General features: G+C 41.2%; 1 protein-coding gene, 1 non-coding gene and 1 pseudogene across 6 annotated transcripts in view; 1 reads left to right on the forward strand and 2 right to left on the reverse strand.

The window, feature by feature from the left end:
- Nucleotides 1–727, reverse strand: part of LOC112067827 (NADPH oxidase organizer 1-like) — a 7,569-nt pseudogene extending 6,842 nt beyond the window's left edge.
- The window catches only part of znf106b (zinc finger protein 106b), a 129,406-nt gene that overhangs the window by 33,804 nt on the left and 73,013 nt on the right, over nucleotides 1–22,589 (forward strand). The gene's annotated exons all lie outside the window — the stretch shown is intronic.
- On the reverse strand, nucleotides 7,829–7,980 carry LOC111954676 (5.8S ribosomal RNA). The gene has a single exon (XR_002876016.1). It is a non-coding gene; the product is annotated as a 5.8S ribosomal RNA (ribosomal RNA).

The following is a 22,589-nucleotide window of genomic DNA, read 5'->3' on the forward strand; positions in this document are numbered from 1 at the left end:
ACTTATTAGTTAATAAAGGATACAAATGATAGACATCAACCGGCAACGTGATATTAAAAGTAAAACAGGCTTACCTCGAAATCTAGGAATAATTCTGTCCGATTTTTTAAGTGGGTTCGCAGGTGGGAATTTCTTCTTCATTTGTTCCTGTTTTGGATAAATAGTTTGGCATAAGTAAGTAAAGCATGGCTACATATTATATTTTGCATTTATGTAGCCTACATTAGATCAGACAATTTGAACTGTAGTTGATGATGTAACTTACATTAAGTGTCTTGAAGTCCTTGAAGGTTCTGTAAACAATGATGTCATTCTGATCTGACCAAAGCACCGATGTCATGTACATCTGMACATTTGAAATAAGTTATAAATATCAATTAAATATTTGGTATAAATCATTTCTGCCAAATTCAAAAATAAAATGTTTTAGTTAATTGGACTCACAAAATACAGCAAACAAGAATCAACAATTTTCGGGAAATTATTCATTAACAGGCATAAAAAAAGAGTTGTACATCTCATGCAGAAATCTGGAATAATATCCCATAACAACAGCAGTAGTATTACATGCATCAAGTATCCATACTTTGCTTTTCTCCTTGTGCATCACTCCAATCAGTCGGACATTAACCGGATACCGTTGTTCCTCCATGTTAGTCAGTAAAAAGCCTAGATGCGTAAAGTCCTATGGAGATGTGTATTCCTAACTAACTGACTGGATCTTAAATGGTCAACAGGTTAATATATCTCTCCGAGTAAGAAGGCGTGGCAGTAGAGGCACGTAAGCAAACAAATAGGAGGACAATATTTGCGTCACGTGAGCAGCTCCGGCTGTAGTGGCGCAAGTGGGGGAAGTACACTGTTGCAACCGATGTATCATCATTTCAGTGGCGACCCATCATTCAGGGCAGGTGGTGGCAGACCCTGTTTCGAGCCCCATCTGTTAAGCCAAAAAAATAAGATGTTGTTGCCTGTGTTACATATTAATACCAAAATAACATGCGTCACATATCAGTTTGCAAACAAATAAAATAATAATGAGTTCAATAAGCACTACAACATGGTCTCTTTTTTGCTTTCTTGAGTAAGGCAGCTCCAAAATGTAGGTTTCATCCTAGCTCAGTGCTTTCTGTGGTGGTGGGGCAGCCAGCAGAAAATACGGCGCGTAGGGGTTGGTAATGTTCTCTAATGCGCCGTGATTGGCTCAGTGTTCTGTCACTCATGGGGACACTACCTCTCACCACAAATTCTAAGGGGAGAGCTTGAAAATTCAAGCACCTTGGGTGCTGCCATAGAGTTACATTAGAAGTGCCCATTCAAGAAGGTTCAAGGTCATTGCCAAGATAAAATTACATTAAATCACATTATATTACTGTAGCTTTGATTGGACTATCATGTCAAATCATACCTTCAAAATCTTAGCTAGCAAGCTAGAAGTCATCATGAATAAACTTGACAATCTACTGGTAAATCCTTTTCAATCTTGTCATATGAAGAAGAAATTATAGATAAACGTATCATGCTCATAAACATTAAAAAAAAGTTGGAAATAAAAATTCAACAATGAGTGGTTTGGAAGGAATCAGTGGCGGCTAACTGCAAGCGTTGCAAAGCAATTACTAGCTTGCTATTCAGTAGAGTGGTGTGTGGTCTAAGTCTTGGTCAGTCATGCTGTTAATCCAGCATGACTTCTGCCGCATTCAAACACCTGGAAACTCGGAACTGGGAAATCTCAGACTTCAGTGAGTTCAAGACAATAGGAACTAAAACAAAAAGCTCTTATTGGGAAAGTACTTTTGAACAGTCATCCAACTCAGAATTCCAAGTCGGGAACTCGGGTCTCTTTCTAGACCTGAAAATCACTGACGTCTGATTCAACCTTGTTTTTTCAGAGGTCCCAGTTGTCTTGAAAGCACCATAAATCCAGAGAATGCCAGACTTTGATGACAACATTTGCCCACAAGGACCGCCATGCCACCTTCCTGTTACAGGACGCTCAGCATCTCTCTGGAGATATTGCATTTATTGCTTTTACTGAGCTTTGATGACATGTCATTTTATTACTTGTGATAAAGTAGTAGTCGTTATTACAGTAAACAGGCCCACCTCTTCTCTATTCAGTGAACACAACAGCTACAACAGCCTTATAAAATAGGCACAGAATAAAAACAGTTCTGCCTTTAACTGCCTGTTTTTGGAACCTCATTTCTTCCTAGCCTATACTGGGTTAACCTTTGGACTCATATCCCAGGGATTACACTGATTCATGTTGTGCCCATTCCTTATTAATCTGGTGTGAAATGGAAATGTTTTTTKGCATATCCTACAGAGAATGGGGTCACAGCCAGGGGTCAGCTATTATTGATGGCAACACTGGAGCAATTAGGGTTACGTGCTTTGCTCAAGGACAAATTGATAGATTTTTCACCTATTTGGCTCAGCAACTCAAACTAGCAATCTTTCGGTTACTGGCCCAATGCTCTAATGCCTCGATCACACCGACAGCATCTTTGCAGTTTGGTACACCAAAGGTACATTCATTTCCCCTGGAACGCTGCAGTGCGTTCTGTGTGGTGCAAACTTTGGATTTATCGAACGTATGCATCAAACTGTATGTGAAGACGGCCTGACAGAAATGGTAGCAGAAAGTGAATGTTGAACTTTTGTTTAACACATATCCAGATGATGCTGTGTCAGTGGAGGCTGCTGAGGGGAGGACGGATCATAACACTCCATTCCAGCCGTTATTATAAGCCGTCCTCCACTCAGCAGCCTCCACTGTGCTGGATAGTGTTTTGTGCAATGACACTGTAGGTAGGTTCAAGGCGTAACCACTAGGCTACCTGCCACTAGTAGGGGAGGGGAGCCATGAATGGCCCGTATTCATAAAGCAGAGGCCATATAAACATAATTAATAAAATTATGGCATAATTGCGAATGTACCTATAGGACARGTTTCTCAAACTCGATCCTCGGTACTACAAGGGGTGCACGTTTTGGTTTTTGCCCTAGCACTACACAGCTGATTCAAATAATCAACTAATCATCAAGCTTTGGTMATTTTAATCAGCTGTGTGATGTTAGTGCAAWAACCAAMATTTCCACCCCTTGGGGTCGTGAGGACGGAGTTTGGGAAACGCTGCCATTGGAGCAAAGCAGGAAGTAAAAGCAGAAAGTGTACCCATCAATATGTAYTGTGATTTGTTGATTAAACTCAACTGACATTAGAAAAAATACATTATATTCCACGAGTCACATCAGTTAACATAATTTGAATGAACATTCTACATTACCATGGAAATTATTGCATCACCGTACCAGGCACTGGCACCATTGCGTGTGCACCCATGACTTTACCAGTCAAAATGCCAGGGTTATAGGTTGCAAGCCCGCTATATTCATTCTATTTCTATGGCAGAGGTCGCTAAACTTAGTTGTAGCAGGGACTAAAGGTTGCCCTATTGCCTGGGGAAAGTGACCTGAGCAGTTAGGCAAGTTGAGCCTGCTCTAAAGGTTTTTTACTGAAAACAACAAGACTGTAAGGAATTCCAGTAGGTGTAGCCTAAAAYGGATCATTCTGGTTCATCCCCATTGTTTAAGTGAAAGATGGACAATTTATGGCATTTATGGCAGCTGGGCAGGTTGAGACTGCCCCCTGGGCAAAAACTGCTTGAACATTGTTTCCACATTTCAACAACAAAAATGAAATGTGATAATGTTGAATCAACGTGTAAAACTGATTGGATTTGCAGAGTCAACTTTTAACCTGAATCCAATGACATGGTGAAATGTTGTGTTGATTTCACGTTATTGGTCTCCTAGCTAAAGCCTACAGAGCCTAATCAACCACGCTCTCAACCACCAGCACATCATTGTTTAACGTCCATTAAGGTAGCCCCTGTACCTCTCTGATTCAGAGCGGTTGGTTAATCAGAGCAGTTGGGTTAATCAGAGCGGTTGGGTTAATCAGAGCGGTTGGGTTAATCAGAGCGGTTGGGTTTAAAGATCAGAGCGGTTGGGTTAAATCAGAGCGGTTGGGATTTATCAGAGCGGTTGGGTTTATCAGACGGTTGGGTTAATCAGAGCGGTTGGGTTTAATCAGAGCGGTTGGGTTTATCAGAGCGGTTGGGTTAATCAGAGCGGTTGGTTGTAATCAGAGCGGTTGGGTTTATCAAGAGCGGTTGGGTTAATCAGAGCGGTATGGGTTAATCAGAGTCGGTTGGGTTAATCAGAGCGGTTGGGTTTTATCAGAGCGGTTTGGGTTAATCAGAGCGGTTGAATGCATTAGTTAATAAATAGTCTTTGATTCAGTTGTGCAACTGATTAGATATCCTCTTTCCCTTTAACTCTGAACTTGGTTTCTTTCTTCATTCAGGCCTCTCTCCGGTCGTCACTAGTTACCACAGCCACAACGTCATAATTATGGCTAAACCTATTTCTACAATTGCTCTTCTAAAATCTGATTAAAAACTGACCATAACCACACTGATAACCTTATTCCTAACCTTAAATTAAGACAAAGAAGCAATTTTAAGTTATCATGACTTTTTAAGATAGCAAATTTTGCACTTTGTGACTGTGGTTACTAGTGACAACCCTCTCCTGATTGCTTGCCTCGTGAGAGAGAGAACACAACATTTTCATGGAAAACAAGGTTATGTGTTAATAAAAGCAGTTTAGTTGTCCTCTAAATCTAGCTAGAAGGATCCATTCTATAGCTAGCTAACAAAACTATAACGTTTGCTGTAGTAGCCTAGCTAGCTAACGTTAAAAATGTAGACCCTGAATAATATATTTGGCACAGGATAAAGATTAAAACGATCTGCTGAGGCTACGCGAGGCCAAGTAATGTTGGCACATTATTTTATTTCCACTGCTGGTGATTGTTCACAAATGTTTGTGCGCAAATGTCAGTCTCAAAGTCCCAGTTCAGTCAACTATATTTGTATGTGTTTTATATATACAGTATCTATATTTCCACACTATGAGTTAGGAATAATACTGTGAAAATATGATAATGCCTTTTTAGTGTAAGAGGTGTTTGAAAGGCCTGAAATTTCAGCTTTTTTCTTCTTGATCTGTTGGCGGATCGCATCCAACTTTTAGGTGCATACATGTCACCTACTGTACTGGTATGTGAGGCCATTCATGGCCTACCTACATTACATTATTTGATACCAGTATAACTTCTAACATAACCTCTTCCCACATCTCAACAGTCTAAACTAACAATAATCTCTACCCACATCAGTTCCTGCTTTCTTGTTTATCTGATTGATTAGCTCAAACAGCGCATTAGCCATGTGCTCACTTCCTTTCACCAACCGTGAGGCCATTCACGGCATACCTACAATACATACTTTGATACGATACTAGTCTAAATTCCAACATAACCTCTACCACATCTCAACATTCTAAACTCTAATGTAACCTCGACCCACATCTCAATGTACTTAAACCAACCTCAGCCTCCCAGTGACTTGGATTACAGGCACGCCCACCGCACCGTCTATTTCAGCCTTTTTTGATGGGATGGAGTTTTGGCCTGCCAGGTGGTAAATTAATTAATAGACTAATAAGAAAGATTTCCAGAACTCTCTGCCAATAACAGCTACACTGAACAAAACTATAATCTCAACATGTAAAGTGTTGCCCATGTTTCATGAGCTGAAATAAAAGATCCCAGAAATTTTCCATACGCACAAAAAGCTTATTTCTCAAAATTGTGCACAAATGAGTTTATATCCCTGTTAGTGAGCATTTATCCGTTACAAATATAATCCATCCACCTACAGGTGTGGCATATCAAGAAGCTGATTTTAACAGCATGATCATTACACAGGTGCAACTTGCGCTGGGGATAATAAAAGGCCATTCTAAAATGTGTGGTTTTGTCACACAACACAATGTCACAGATGTCTCAAGTTGAGGGAGCATGCAATTGGCTTGCTGACTGCAGGAATTTCCACAAGAGCTATTGCCAAATAGAATGTTCTGAAACAAAGCTGAAAATTCCCAAGTTCTTTCATGGCCTGCATGTTCACCAGACATGTCACCACCCATTGAACCGTTTGGAATGCTCTGGATCAATGTGTCAGCATGTTCCAGTTCCCGCCAATATCCAGGAACTTCGTACAGCCATTGAAAAAGAGTGGGACAACATTTCACAAGCCACATTCAACAGCCTGATCAACTCTATGCAAACCCATACTTTATTTTAAAGGTTTATGACCAACGGATGCATATCTGTATTCCCAGTCATGTGAAATCCATAGATTAGGGCTTAATGAATTAATTTAAATTGACTGATTTCCTTATATGAACTGCAACTCAGTAAAATCTTTGAAATTGTTGCATGTTGCATTTATATATTTTTGCTCAGTTTACATTGAAACCTGTCTGTCTTTTTTATTGTCCACTGCTTAACATTGTGTGTGTATAGAGTGAAATTCATATTTAAAGATATTGTAACCATTCTTTGCAGAACGCTCAGCCCTGCTATAGTAGTTCACTAAACTACAGAGTATGTTGTCCATTGAAGTTGTTGTCTCTGGCTTTAAAAAAATATATTTTCAGAATGAARAATAAAGTTTGTGGTCGATTGAAACGGTCTAATCCACCTTAGGCCAGGAGTGTTTCCAATTCACGTGACCCGACAAGAAAACCCCCAGCCCTATAATCATAGCACAGGTAATAATATTTTGTCATAGCCTACGAATAGGACACAGAGTTTTACCTGACCAGGTCATGAGGCCATGCTCCTTATAGGACACATCACTGCACTCTATACTCCTCTGTAAACTGGTCATCTCTGTATACCCGCCGCAAGACCTACTGGTTGATGCTTATTTATAAAACCCTCTTAGGCCTCACTCCACCCTATCTGAGATGTCTACTGCAGCCCTCATCCTCCACATACAACACCCGTTCTGCCAGTCACATTCTGTTAAAGGTCCCCAAAGCACACACATCCCTGGGTCGCTCACCTTTTCAGTTCACTGCAGCTAGCGACTGGAACGAGCTGCAACAAACACTCAAACTGGACAGTTTTATCTTAATCTCTTAATTCAAAGACTCAGTCATGGACACTCTTACTGACAGTTGTGGCTCCTTTGCGTGATGTATTGTTGTCTCTACCTTCTTACCCTTTGTGCTGTTGTCTGTGCCCAATAATGTTTGTACCATGTTTTGTTCTGCTACCATGTTGTTTTTCTAACCATGTTGTTGTTCATGTTGTGTTTGCTACCATGCTGTGTTGTCATGTGTTGCTGCCTTGCTATGTTGTCTTACGTCTCTCTTTATGTAGGGTTGTGTTGTCTCTCTTGTCTTGATGTGTGTTTTGTCCTATATTAATATTTTATATTATTTTTTATTTTTAATCCCAGCCCCGTAGGAGGCCATTTGCCTTTTGGATGGCCATCATTGTAAATAGGAGTTTTTGTTCTTAACTGACTTGCCTAGTTAAATAAAGGTTAAATACTTTTAAAAAAATTAACATGAAATCAGGAAAAACTCAAGCCCATAGACAATAAAATATACATTTTGCCACACCACTTCTGAACCTGTGGTGTCCACTCTGCTAAGTACAGTGGGGGTGGGCCTTTCCTCTTTTGAGACAGAGTCCACCGGCAGCCGCGCCGACCATGCAGGGAACGTGGGCGCCTTCCGCCGAGGTCGGAAGGGAAAGGAAGGGCGCCGGGGGAGAGGAGAGAGAGCCGAGGCCCCCTCTCAACACTCCACCGAGCCGTCCTGCTCTGCACTTAGGTGCACGAAGGCGGCCTGCGACGCCCCAGTCGCGGAAACCCGGGGGTTCCGATTGATGGCAAAGCGACCCTCAGAAAGGCGTAGCCCCAGGAGGAACCTGGGCCGAAAGGTGCGTTCGAAGTGTCGATGATCAATGTGTCCTGCAATTCACATTAGTTCTCGCAGCTAGCTGCGTTCTTCATCGACGCACGAGCCGAGTGATCCCCGCTAAGAGTTGTATCTTTTGTTTTGTTGTTTAATGCAGAGGCTAGTGGCTAGGCGGGGTTGGGGAGGTTGCCCTCCTTTCCCTCGTCCGCCCGCCTTCGCCAGAGGCCACAGTTCACGGAGCAAAAAGGTTTGAGGTTGAGAAAAGCATCCGGGTGCTCCGCCGCCGCCGTCGCCAAGGCGACGGGAGGGGAGACATTAATCCTGCGCCAGGGCGCAGAGCGTTGGCCAGGTTCCCGGAGCCGTGGAGGGTCCTGGGAGACACAAGCAGCTTTAATGTTGTAAGAGCCGAGGCGGGGAGACCCGATTCACCGGCAACCCCCAAGCCCACAGGTGCGCTATGCAGCCGTGCCTAACGGGGAAAGGGGGGGTGGGCCTTTCCTTTTTTGTTCTCTATTGTTAATTTATTGTTCCTCAAGCAAGGCGGGAGGCTGATGACATCCGGATTCCCATCAGACCAACTCCTTGAATGCATCTTACTTGAAGTTCGCAGTTGTGTCTAAAAAACACTGTTTTGCTCAACCATACTTTACTGTATTTACACTTGGGATATCGCTTTTCAACAGGAAAAGTTAAACAGTTTCTTGTGGATGGTAGGTGTTCAAGGAAGTAGCTTCACACTAGAAACTTGTTTTCAGACCATTAAATTATAGGTAACGAGAATGATTCATCCTCTTCCACCATGCCTTCTTCCCCATAGAGAACTGGCAGGCATTCAAGGAAGTATCATCAAACTGGTAATTCCTTATTTTCAGACCATAACATTCAAGTTAACTAGACTGATTCATCCTCTCCCTCCACACCCCACCTCTCCTTCTTCCAAGCCATCCCACCCTTCCTTCTTTGTTATAGTATTTTTATCATCCTGACCAATGATGAAGATCTCTTTTGTTTTGGCTCTGGCTCTAAGGATCACAACAACCTCACTTCCACAATGTATGACTAAGGTTTCTGGCAGAGCAGTCAGAGGTATTGTTTTTMAAATTATTATGATGACAACATGGAATTTCCTGATGACCAGAAAGGAAAGGTGTGTATTTCTTGTGTATTGCAGTATGTCCAGTACACTAGGGATATTCTGAGGTGAGATCAGGCTGTTAGGACAGCTCTATGAGGTGAAAAGGAGACTGGAGTACCACTTTAAATGCACCTTTTTCTAGCAGACACATTGACAGGTGACAGCAGAGTTCAGTGGGATTGAGGCACATGCTAATTAATATGGCCACAATATTTTTAAACAGTGCCAGTGGGAACACACTAATGTCMGCGAGCTAGTAAGGATGCAAAGACTACAGAGTTACACATAGTATGTGAATGTGGTCAGGCACTGAAAACAATAAAACAAACACGAAAGAAGGACAATTTCTGCAGACTGAACAATAAAACAACACAAAAGAAGGACATTTCTGCAGACTGAACAATAAAACAACACGAAAAGAAGAACATTTCTGCAGACTGAACATATAAAACAACACGAAAGAAGACATTTCTGCAGACTGAACAATAAAACAACACGAAAGAAGAACATTTCTCTGCAGACTGAACAATAAAACAACACGAAAAAGAAAGGACATTTCTGCAGACTGAACAATAAAACAACACGAAAGAAGGACATTTTCCTGCAGACTGAACAATAAAACAACACGAAGAGAAGAACATTTCTGCAGACTGAACAATAAAACAACAACAAAAGAAGAACATTTCTGCAGACTGAAACAATAAAACAACAACGAAAGAAGAACATTTCTGGCAGACTGAAAAACAATAACAACACGAAAGAAGGACATTTCTGCAGACTGAACATAAAAACAGCGAAAGAAAGAACATTTCTGCAGACTGAACAATAAAACAACACGAAAGAAGAACATTTCTGCAGACTGAACAAATAAAACAACACGAAAGAAAGAACATTTCTGCAGACTGAAACAAATAAAACAACACGAAAGAAAGGACATTTCTGCAGACTGAACAATAAACAACACGAAAGAAGACATTTCTGCCAGACTGAACAATACGGCAATAATTTTTGTTAAATTTATTGTTGCGTTTAGATTTTGATCTGTGTACATTGAAACTGTCTTTTTATTTTTTTCAAGTTCAACTGCTTGACATTGTGTGTGTAGAGTGGAAATTAAATATTTAAAGTCATTGTAACCATTCTTTGCATAACGCTGGAGGTGGGCCTTTCCTCTTTTTGTTCTCTATTGTGCTCTATTGTTCCTCAAGCAAGGGGGGAGGCATGAACATCCGGATTCCATCAGACCAACTCCTTGAATGCATCTTACTTGAAGTTCGCAGTTGTGTCTAAAAAACACTGTTTTGCTCAACCATACTTTACTGTATTTACACTTGGGATATCGCTTTTCAACAGGAAAAGTTAAACAGTTTCTTGAGAAGGTAGGGTTCAAGGAAGTAGCTCCACACTGGAATAATTTTCAGACCATTAAATTCGAGAATGATTCATCATCTTCCCACACCATGCCTTCTTCCCCATAGAGAACTGGAGGCATTCAAGGAAGCAGGAAATTACTTTATTTTCAGACCGTATAATTTGAGTCAACGAGTGTGATTCATCTCTCCCTCCCCCACACCCCACCCCCTTCCCCATCAAATCAAATCAAATTTATTAGTCACATGCGCTGAATACAACAGGTGTAGACCTTACAGTGAAATGCTTACTTACGAGCCCCTAACACGACAGTGCAGTTCAAACAATACGGATAAGAATAAGAGATTAAAGTAATTAAAGGGAGCAGTAAAAAATAACAATATATACAGGGGTGTACCGGTAGAGTCAATGTGTGGGGGCACTGGTTAGTTGAGGTAGTATGTCATGTAGATAGAGTTTAATTAAAGTGACTATGCATAGATGACAACGAGAAGATGGGGGTGGAGGGAGGGGGGGCAATGTGAATAGTGGGTACGCCATTTGACTAGATGTTCAGGAGTCTATGGCTTGGGGTAGAAGTTGTTTAGAAGCCTCTTGGACCTAGACTGGCGCTCCGGAACCGCTTGCCGTGTGTAGCAGAGAGAACAGTCTATGTCTAGGGTGGCTGGAGTCTTTGACAATTTTCATGTCCTTCCTCTGACACGCCTGGTAAGAGGTCCTGGATGGCAGGAAGCTGTACTGGGCCGTTCGCACTACCCTCTGTAGTGTCTTGCGGTCGGAGGCCGAGCAGTTGCCATACAGGCAGTGATGCAACCAGTCAGGATGCTCTCGATGGTGCAGCTGTAGAACCTTTTGAGGATCTGAGGACCCATGCCAAATCTTTTCAGTCTCCTGAGGGGAATAGGTTTTGTCGTGCCTGCTTCACAACTGCCATGGTGTCTGGACATGTAGTTTGTTGGTGATGGTGGACACCAAGGAACTTGAAGCTCTCACCTGCTCCACTGCAGCCCCGTCGATGAGAATGGCGGCGTGCTCGGTACTTTTTTTCTGTAGTCCACATAATCTCCTTTGTCTTGATCACGTGAGGGAGAGGTTGTTGTCCTGGAACCACATGGCCAGGTCTCTGACCTCTCCCTATAGGCTGTCTCGTTGTTGTCGGTGATCAGGCCTACCACTGTTGTGTCATCGGCAAATTTAATGATGGTGTTGGAGTCGTGCAGTCATCCCATCCCTTCCTTCTTTGTGATAGTCTTTTTATCATCCTGACCAACGAGGAAGACATCTCTTCTTTTGGCTCTGGCTCTAAGGATCACAACAACCTCACTTCCACAATGTATGACTAAGGTTTCTGGCAGAGCAGTCAGAGGTATTGTTTTTAAAATTATTATGATGACAACATGGAATTCCATGATGACCAGAGAGGAAAGGTGTGTATTTCTTGTTATATGCAGTATGTCAGTACACTAGGGATATTCTGAGATGAGAATCAGGCTGTTAGGATAGCTATTTTTCAAAACATTAACGTAGCATATTTTGATGTCATGAAATTACAGGTGCCTCAGTCAGTCACATTGTATGGCCTCAAGTAACATAATTCTGTCAGTAATAAAGTTGCTTTTTGGCTGATTTCCTCCAGTTTGTCCTCCAGTGATTTTGAACTTTTCCTGTTGAAAAGCAATATCCTAAGTATAAATACAGAAAGTACACACTCTAAAAGGTAAAACAATATGTTTTGAGCAAAAATGTGTTTTATAGACAACTCTGCAAACTTCAAGTAGGACAGCATTCAAGCAGTTGTTTGTTGGAGTCGTGATGTCATTGGCCCCCCTTGCTTGAGGAACAATAGAGGAAACAATAGAGAACAAAGAGGAAAAGCCACCCCCCCCACAACACATTGTGCTATGTCATGACTTCGTACCTGAACCACCTATTGAGATGTGCCCTTTGTTGAGTTAAACCGGTCGTTAAATGAGGTGAAAGGAACTGGAGTGCCACTTTAAATTGCACTTTTTCTACAGACACATCAAATCTAGTTTTTATTGGTCACATACACTGGTTAGCAAGATGTTATTGCGAGTGTAGCGAAATGCTTCGCTTCTAGATTGACAGTGCAGCAATATCTAGCAGGTAATATCTAAAATTCCACCAACAAAACTAATACACACAATCTAGTAAAGGAATGGATGGAATATATATAAGTATATAATATATGGATGAGCAGTGACAGAGCGGCTAAGATGCAATAATATGTAATAGAATAGATAGTGAAGGATACAGAATATCAGTATATACATATGAGATGAGTAATCTGTCAGCCCTGACCATAGTAAGCTGTTTTTTCTCTGTGTTGGTTGGGGCGTGATGGGTACTTGGGTGGGTCATCTATGGTTTTTGTATGTCTATGTTGGCCTGGATATGGTTCCCATTCAGAGACAGCTGTTTATCGTTTCTCTGATTGGGGATCATATTTAGGTAGCATTTCCTTTTGTTTTGTGGGATCTTGACTATGTTACTTGCGTCGTCTGCACTATTTGTATAGCTTCACGGTTCGTTTGTGCTTTAGTGTTTTGTTTTGGTGATTTTAGTTTATTAAAATATGGGAACTCTACTCACTCTGCGCCTTGGTCTCACTCATACAACGATCGTGACAAATGCAAGATATGTAAACATCTTAAAGTGGCATTATTAAAAGTGACTAGTGTTCCATTTATTAAAAGTGTCATGATTTCAAGTCTGTATGTAGGCAGCCCCTCTCTGTGCTAGTGGTGGCTGTTAACAATCTGATGGCTTCACTTGAACAGGGACAGCAGAGTTAAGTGGGATTGATGCACATGCTTATTAATATAGCCGAATATTTGCAACCAGTGCAGAGGACACACTGTGGTTGTTGACAAAACTAATACAGAGTTACTCATAATATGTGAATGTGGTCAGAGGACATTTCTGCAGACTGAAATAAAACAACATGAAAAGGACTTCCCTTGTCTTCACTGATATTTTCAACCTCTCCCTAACCGAGTCTGTAATACTACATGTTCAAGCATACCAAGAAAGCAAAGTAACCTGCTAATGACTACCGACCCGTAGCACTCACGTCGGTAGCCATGAAGTGCTTTGAAAGGCTGTCAGGACTCACATCAACACCATTGTCCCGGAAACCCTAGACTCACTCCAATTCGAATACCGCCCAACAGATCACAGATGAAGCAATCTCAATCGCACTCCACACTGCCCTTTCTCACCTGACAAAAGGAACACCTATGTGAGAATGTTGTTCATTGACTACAGCTCAGCGTCAACACATAGAGTCCACAAAAGCTCTCACTAAGCTAAAGACCTAGGACTAAACACCTCCCTCTGCAACTGACCCTGGACTTCTGATGGGCGCCCCCCAGGTGGTGAGGGTAGGTAGCAACACATCTGCTACGCTGATCCTCAACAACGGGGCCCTCAGGGGTGTTGCTTACTCTGTACTCCCGTTACGCCACAAACTGCGTGGCCAAGCATGACTCCAACGCCATCATTAAGTTGTCTGCAGACGAACACAAACACACAAAAGAAGAACATTCTGGAGCTGAATAATAAAACAACACGAAAAGAAGGACTTTTTGCAGACTTTAGCCTTTTTTGGGCTAGGAACACAAAGTCATGAACCTAGTCTGTCAGCAAGGAGCTCTCCCATGGCCTGTTTTCCCCCTAACAATCTTTATGTGTCTATAACCCCACACTGGTCTGCATTCCAAATGGCATCCTATTCCTAACATAGTGCACTACCATATGGGCCCTGGTCAACAGTAGTCCCTATATAGGGAATAGGGTGCCAATTTTGAACAGACACATAGTCACCACGGCTCAATTTGACAATGGAGGAGATGGTTAGGTCAGGTGCACCAGGAAGACAAACAAGGACTTGGGAATCACAGATTCAACAGTACTGTACATGTCCCTTCCCTATAGAGAGAACAATGATATCTCCCCAATGGAATCGCATCTGACTTAAGATAATGTGGACAACTACAAATACCTATGGTCTCTGGTTAAACTGTAAACTCTCCTTCCAGATAATATAAACTCTCCAATCCAAAATTAAATCCATAATCGGCTTTCCTACTTCCAACAAGATCCTTCACTCCATAGCTGCAAACATACCTCATAAAATGATAATCGCTACCGATCCTCACTTCGCGATGTCATTTAACAATAATGAGTCACATCTACTCAGCAATTGGATGCAGTATATCTAATACCACCGTTTTGTCACAGAGCCTATATCTACCACCACTGTTCGGACCTGTATGCCTCATTGGCTGCCACGCCCCCCGTCGCCCCTAGGCCCCCCCACCCCCCCACGCTATATTCGTCGCCAAAACCCCTGTCAGGTCATCTATAAGTCTCGCTAGGTAAATGCTTTAGGGCCTTTATTTCAACTCACTGTACCATAGCAGTACCACCGTACACGCGCTCTAGCAGCATATTTCACTTGTGCAACTCCCAATAGCCAATCCCTCTTTGGTCGCTCTTCCTTCCAGTTCTCCTGCTCGCCCGATGACTGAAACGAATTGCAAAACATCCTGAAGCTGGAGACTCATTCTCCTCACTAACTTTAAAAGCATCGTTCGAGCAAGTCAAGTCATGGACCAGATCAGCCATCGTCAAATAGCTCACCAACTACCTGATCCCATATTGCTATTATTTTTTTGGCTCAGTTTGGGACCCAGTATCTCTCTTGCATTCATCTTCTGCAATCGATCACTCCAGTGTTATTTTGTAAATTGTATTCTTATCGCCACTCGGCACTATTTATTGCCTTATCTTCTATCTTACTTTCATTTGACACTTGTAATAAGATTTTATTGTTTAATTGATTACGTTTGTTATTCCAATGTGTAACCTCTTTGTTGTTGTTTGTGTTGCATGTTTGCTTTATCTTGCCAGGTCGCAGTTGTAATAATGAGAACTTGTTTACATGGCTACCTGGTTAGTAAAGGTTAAATAAAAACAAATAAAAAATTAATAAAAAGGGGATTTGTCCACATTTTCAGTCTGGCTCCCTACTGGCCTTCTTTCTCTTTTGTCTCTTCCTCAGGGAAGGACCAATACATCGTCCCCAGGGCATTGCTAATGCATCGTAAAACATTTTTCCCCCACATCAGTCCAATTTTTTGCTTGAGGCAACCGATGTATTGCAGGCACCTCTCTCCAACCAATAAATTTTGATTTCCCCATTCTGCACAAAAACCTAATTAAGACAGACCACACTTGAGACCCTAATATGGACCTATGACCATCTGAGCTTGTTTCCTGTCTGAATCGTGGGCCCTAATGGTCAGTCCGTTTCGGCTGTAGACATCTCATATCTACACAGGCGGACTGGGGGCTCTACGAAGTTAATTGGGGAGGATGGGTCATAGTAATGGCTGGAAAATATTAAAATTGTGAGTGGTATTCATAGAAAACATCAAACATCCTGGATTTGTTTCCCAATTGATTCAATAAGTATTCGCCTTTTACTTCCATTCCACTCGTTATTCATTTGAGTCGTTTCTCAATGCACCATAACCAACAGCCTCCTGTGACCAAATAACCTATCCTACACTCCATACAGCTGTAACCAGCTCTCCTACTGGACCTTTTGGTATCTTTGAGGGTAAATTAGAATCATTGGGGGTATTGGGAGAACTTTGCGTATAGTCTGCATAGAGTACATGAAGCCTGGTGTCCTGTGGAAGAGAGAAAAGGCAAGTATTCATTTATCAGTGGAAATAGTCCAACTCTCAATAAATTCACAATGGTCTTCGTATTTCTCATAAGATAAAACACATGAGAGATGTTTGAAACCAAAGAGTCCTGTTCTTCGGATCAACTCTCCTTACCTTTCCTAATCAGTAAAAAAAACAACAGCCAAAAACAAAAGTGTGGAATATACGTGTTTTTTCTCCACAGTAAAGACACAGTCAAAGAATACTAATATCAGCTAAGCATACATCGTTTCATCATATTTCATAATGGAGTTTTTCCTTTTCTTAGTGCAAGACAGAAATCAGAAACATGCCCTCCTGGTGGCAGACCAAGCAGACAAACATCCATAATTAGACTACATATATGTTCTAACGGTTAGTTGGGGCGTCTCTTTACCACACCACATCAATTTTGGGAGGTACAAAGTCATTTCAGACCTAATTGTCAGGCTGTCGAGACGCAACCAGAACTTGGAAAATTATAAAAATATAGTTATCGATCTCTCCTAATATCTCTTAACGTGCCCTGTTTTAATATCTGATTTTTTTGAATGGCATTATGCATAAAATATGAATACAGAAGAATACATTTCCTTCAACAAAAGTAGTTTTACACTGGTTTACAGTTATTCTCCCTAAATCCAATTGAACATGGGGAATTCCTTTATAAATGTTTATTCATGTTGAATTCGCCTTAGTTGACAGGAACATCAACCAAAAAATGTAAATCAAAAACTAGACCGTTGACTGATGTCTGTGTCCTGCTGGGGGTATTTCAATAAGTCAAAAATAGGCTTATTCTCCTAATCTTTTTCTCCTTCATCTGCTGACGCTGGTCTAAAAAGACAGCATTAGTGAAGAGTCATTTATGGAGGACTGATTTGTAGGCAGAATAATAAGGAAATAAGTCATAAGCCCTTGAGTGGGTGCGCTTATTCATTTCGTTTTCACACAAATGGGTACAGTGTTTTTAAATTATTATGGGGGTTCAATGTTGTGGAATTGGAAATTGTGTTTTTCCATGCATATTCCCAACTCCCTCCTGAGAACACCCTCTGAGAGTAGGGTCACATGCCCCAGAGTTCAGCTGTAGTTATCAACCCAGCAACCACTGGAGCAATTAGGGTTAAGTGCCTTAGCTTCAGCGCAGCATCTTTCCAACCTGTCAGCTCGGGATTCAAATCAGCGACTGTTTTGGCCTACTGGCATAAAACGCTCTAGACAGCTTATGTTCCCTGCCTGCCGGAAAGGAGTCTATAATGAACCACAGTTCAAAATTAGCTTACAGGGCATTTGGAAACGTAATTCAGAGTCTCCTTTGACTAGTTCCACCACCATTTTGTTACTGTAACAGTATAAACTGTTACGGCGTCCCCACATCGATCCTCGACGCCTATGGCACCCATCTGCACACATTCTAACAACCGGGTCGCCGCCACGAAGCATCGTTAACCATCGCTCCAACAAGGCCACGGCCCTTGCAGAAGCAAGGGGAACCACTACTTCAGGGGTCTCCAAAGCGAGTGACGTAAACCGATTGAAACGCTATAGCGCGGAACCACCGCTAACTAGCTAAGCCATTTCAATCCGTTACATTACGGTCATTATTCTAAAATAATTAAGATTGTTTTCCCCCCTCATCAATCTACACACAATACCTGGTCCATTTAATTGACATGTATTACAAATAAAAAACTGAAATATTACATTTACAATAACTATTAACAGACCCTTTAACTCAGTACTTTGTTGAAGCACCTTTGCGCAAAGTAATGGACAGCCTCGAGAATCTTCTTGGGTATGATGCTACATAAGCTTGGCACACCTGTATTTGGGAAGTTTCTCCCATTTCTTCTCTGCAGGTCCCTCTCAAGCTCTGACAAGGTTGGATGGGGAGCTTCGCTGCACAGCTATTTATCAGGTCTCTCCTAGAGATGTTATGATCGGTTCAAGTCTGGGCTCTGGCTGGGCCCACTCAAGCACATTTAGAGAACTTGTCCGAAGCCCCCCCTAACGTTGCCCATGGATGTGTGCTTATGGTCGTTGTGAAGTAGTTGCGAAAGGTGGAAGCCTTCGTCCCCCAGTCTGATGGTCAATGAATCACTTCTGAGCAGGTTTTCATCTAAGGAAAACTGTTCAACTTTCCTGATCCTGACGAGTCTGATGGTGCCACCACCGTGCTTCACCGTAGGGATCAGTGCGAGGGTTTCCTCCAGATGTGACACTTGGCATTCTCAAGGCCAAATCGTATGGTTTAATCTTGGTTTCATCAGACCTAGAGAATCTTGTCTAAGTATCTAATTGCTCTTGGCCGTAAAGTATCACTGCTCTTGTTTTAGATATCACATTTTGCACGGAAAAAAGGAAATATAACACATTTTTCAAGTGCGGCCCTAAACAGACCTCGTTTTAGACCGCAGGGCAAAATTAGTTTGACACCCCCTAAGGAATAGCGGCTATGGGATTTATTTTTTTAAAATAAAACACTTGGTGCTGGACCTCACTTCTGGTGGTTTAAGAATGTATTCCTAGGGTTTCTTTTCAATATACGGTGATAACATGAAGGTGGTGTGTGTGTATATAGCTTTCGGAGTGGGCTTTTCAGTACGAAATGATCAGGTACATATCTAATACTCATAATCATCCTGATATAGGATGAATTATTTTCCTTCATAAACCCCTCCTCAGAATTCTTGCCTACCTCAAAACAGACCATTTAAAAAAATGCTTTTTATTTCTTCCAGAGTATGACATCATTACTCCTGAGGAGGGATGACTGGCCAATCAGCGGTCTAAGAGGAGGATGAGCTGGCCAATCTACTTCGTATGAATATTTTGAATGACGGTAATAAATGCGGCAACATATATTCTGATTGTATGGGGTACGAGTAACGTATCCACAACATTCACAATATCAGAAAGCTGCTTTTTTTGACGTAACTTAATTAACCCACTTATTTTGGGACAGAAACACTATTTAAATCATAAAAATAGAGGTTTAACCAAAATCCAATCACCTTTTTATGCGTAGTAAAGATACATAGAACATGAAATTACGAACAGGGCCTGATATAAGGAAACGAGCACCCTTTTTGCAGGTAACTTTCCAAAATGTCAACAAAACAAAAATATGGTAGACGAGGTTGGGATCTCTCTTTGAGGTGACTGGTAAAACACATTTAAATGATGTGAGAAAATGGTGGTGGGAATGCCTTTTTTAGTGTTCGCAAATATTGATTATAAAAAATACCCCAATAATTTCTAATTTTATTTCTTTCGAAGTAACCTGGAGTCACTTGATGAATGTGTGGTCCTCCCACTAACGACTCGGGAAGCATAGGCAGTTTATTAGTATACAGATGAATAGTTATGATGAGCTTCACAAGGCCTGTGGATGGAATGCACGGTGATGATCTTGATGCTCCCATCGCTTTCTAATAATCGATGGTCTTATTCTGGAGAACGGTGATGAATCGATGCTTGGGCTGGGCGCCGTTTGAATAAATATACAAAATAATCTCTCTGGCGTTTATTCACATAATATAAACGCATGGGCTATACTTCGCAAAGTTCTGCGAGCCGTTGGCATAAGAGCGCATCGTTGGCCAAAGTAACCAGAGTGGGCAATTTGCTATAGTTAACAGTTTTTTGTTGAAAAAAAACGTCAAAGCAAAGAGGTTGAAAATGAGATTGGAAAATTCCTTTTTCACGCGCCCTGTCTTTTTTTTAACACCGTTTATTTTTGTTGCACAAAACGACCTTTTTCTTCATTCATTTGAATGGGGTTACCCTTCAGACCGTGACACTTGTGGGGGTTGTAGAGCAACCGGGAGAACACAATTTGAATGGGGTTACCTTCAGACCGTGACACTTGTGGGGGGTTGTAGAGCAACACGGAGAACACCATTTGAATGGGTTTACCTTCAGACCGTGACACTTGTTGGGGTTGTAGAGCAAAAGGAGAACACCATTTGATGGGTTACCTTTCAGAACCGGTGACAACTTGTGGGGGTTGTAGAGCAACACGGAAGAAACGAGCCATTGTGTGTCGTGTGAGTCCCCATATTAGTTTGCACAGCAGACAGATGCTAGTAGGTTAAACATTTTGAATAGTTTTTTTTTATTAATGTTACATTGACTCAAGGATTAAAGATTTGTATTCTTTAAATCAGTACATGGAATGTAACCGCAAAAGTTATTTTTTATGTGCACTTCATCTCAATCACGCACAGCCTTTCATTGTTTTATGCATATTGTAAAATAATTACATGATAATCTGTCCTCAATTGGATGGAACCTAAGCTTATTGTCAAGTAATGTATTGTCATTATTATAATAAGAAAGTCTGGAAACAACTGGACAGTTACTTAAGACTATAGTTCTCAAAACTATCACTCAGAAGTTATTAGAAACCAAACACCCAATTTCATCAAAAAAAATGGATACCTACAAATATAAACAATGACAGAAACCACCCAATTCATCACTAAATAATGTAAACCTATAATTAAACAGTGACAAAGAGCCACACAGAAAGAAAATATAATATGCAAGTTCTTGGGATAGGTTTTATTGCAATGTTGAATGGAAATTCTTTAATTTCCTCCATCTGCGCATAAAACTATTCCTTCATAAATATATTCTCTATGTCAGAATGTGCCAAAATGATTTCAAAGACATGTCCAGTTCACGCAGTAAAAACAAGCAACCGAAATAAGATGAACACACACACCAACTACTTCCTCCTGTTAGAATTCTAGTAATCATCCAATGCATTTTTAAATTGACTTAAATTGAAACTCAACTGACACAACTAACTTATCAAATCAAAGCTTAATTTGCATTTTCAAACTAGCTTTTTTTCCTCCCAATTCTTGTAAAGCTTGAATCATTTTACAAAAGGAAATAATGTATTGTCACAATCTCTTATGTTACCAACGTGGAGAATGGAGCTGGCCATGGCTACGGAACACAAAGTCAGTTCATAGTGCAGCCCAGAACAGCAAACACAAGTCAGTTATAGTGCAGTCCAGAACAGCAACACAAGTCAGTTCCATAGTGCAGATCCAAGACAGCAACACAAGTCAGTTCATAGTGGCAGGCCCAAGACAGCAAACAGCAAGTCAGACTTCGATAGTTGCAGCCAGACAGCAACACCAAGTCAGTTCATAGTGCAGCCCAGACACCCTGCAAACAAGTCCAGTTTCAATAAGTGGCAAGTTCCAGAACAAGCACTCCTTACCACATTTTGAAAATCAAGATTTACCATTTGGGAAAGACAACTTCCACAAGAGCAATGTCTTGAAAGTAATAACTTATTCTCCAAATGTCTTTGAGGACATTCTCAAAATAGCATATTCGCTATAAAAACTTATTCAATTTGGGCTCATTCTTTAATGTCCAAACCAGCTTTTTAGTGTAGTAATGTTATTTAATGCTTGGCTCGGGCTAACATTAAAACTGACCAAGGTAGGCTAAGGAGTTTCACTTCCTGGTTGATACCCGTCATGTGGATCGTCCACCTATTAAATTCAGGGTCATATTCATTAGGTGCACACCAATAACGTGAACGTTAATTACAAACATTAAAACAAAAGAAATTGAAACTAAGACCAGGTAGTCCTTCACCCGTTTCAGTCTTTTCTCCCATTTGGCTGTCTAATGAACACAACTCAGGAGACTGCACTGGCATTCAAAGGTCTTTTGAGGGCTGATGTGGCATTTCTCTCTCAACTGAAATAAGCACATACATGCTTGTTTAACATATCTCACACGTCGTGACTAACCTGCCAACGTTGCTTATATAAAACAGTGGCTCTGTACAAACATATTACCAGTTAAAGGCATAAGGTTTTCAAAAAGCTTTGACGAGAGATGTTTTCTTGCAGTTTATTTTTATAAACTGCTCCCGATGAAAACACATCTTTCAACATGTTCATCAAAAGTTTTGTAACAACGCCACTATTTCTCATTCTGTGAATGGAAAACGACGTCATAAATGATACAGGAGAGACAGCACGCTGTTGTGCGTGTGCGTATAATATTTTTAGGGGCAAAGTGAAGAATGGCAAGAGGAGACAGTTTCAGTTGTACCGCTGCCTGCAACATTCAATACATCACAAACGTAAGAAATAAAATTAACAAGAATGCCGGGTCCGACCCTCGTTAAAAAATCGTTTGACTGTCAGCAATACTGTACAGTGTTGAGTCGGTAACTGTGCGTATGCTGCGTGTAGGAACCTAACAAAAATCATAATCTAGTTGTGGTCATCAACTGTCTTAGCGAAATACTTAACGTGTCCATTCTAATCATGATGGTATTTCTATGCTCTGTTAAGTTTGCTCCTCGCTGAGACAGAACGCTACTACTTAGCATCACTCTCACTCATCCTGTCCACATGGCATTTAGTCCACTGCAAACACATTTTGATTTGAGGCGCTCTAGCATTAAGTCTCATTTCCTTCCAGCTTCACCACACAACCAACTCAATTGG

The sequence above is a fragment of the Salvelinus sp. IW2-2015 genome, linkage group LG28, assembly GCF_002910315.2.
Source record: "Salvelinus sp. IW2-2015 linkage group LG28, ASM291031v2, whole genome shotgun sequence".
In the NCBI taxonomy this organism is placed as follows: domain Eukaryota; kingdom Metazoa; phylum Chordata; class Actinopteri; order Salmoniformes; family Salmonidae; genus Salvelinus; species Salvelinus sp. IW2-2015.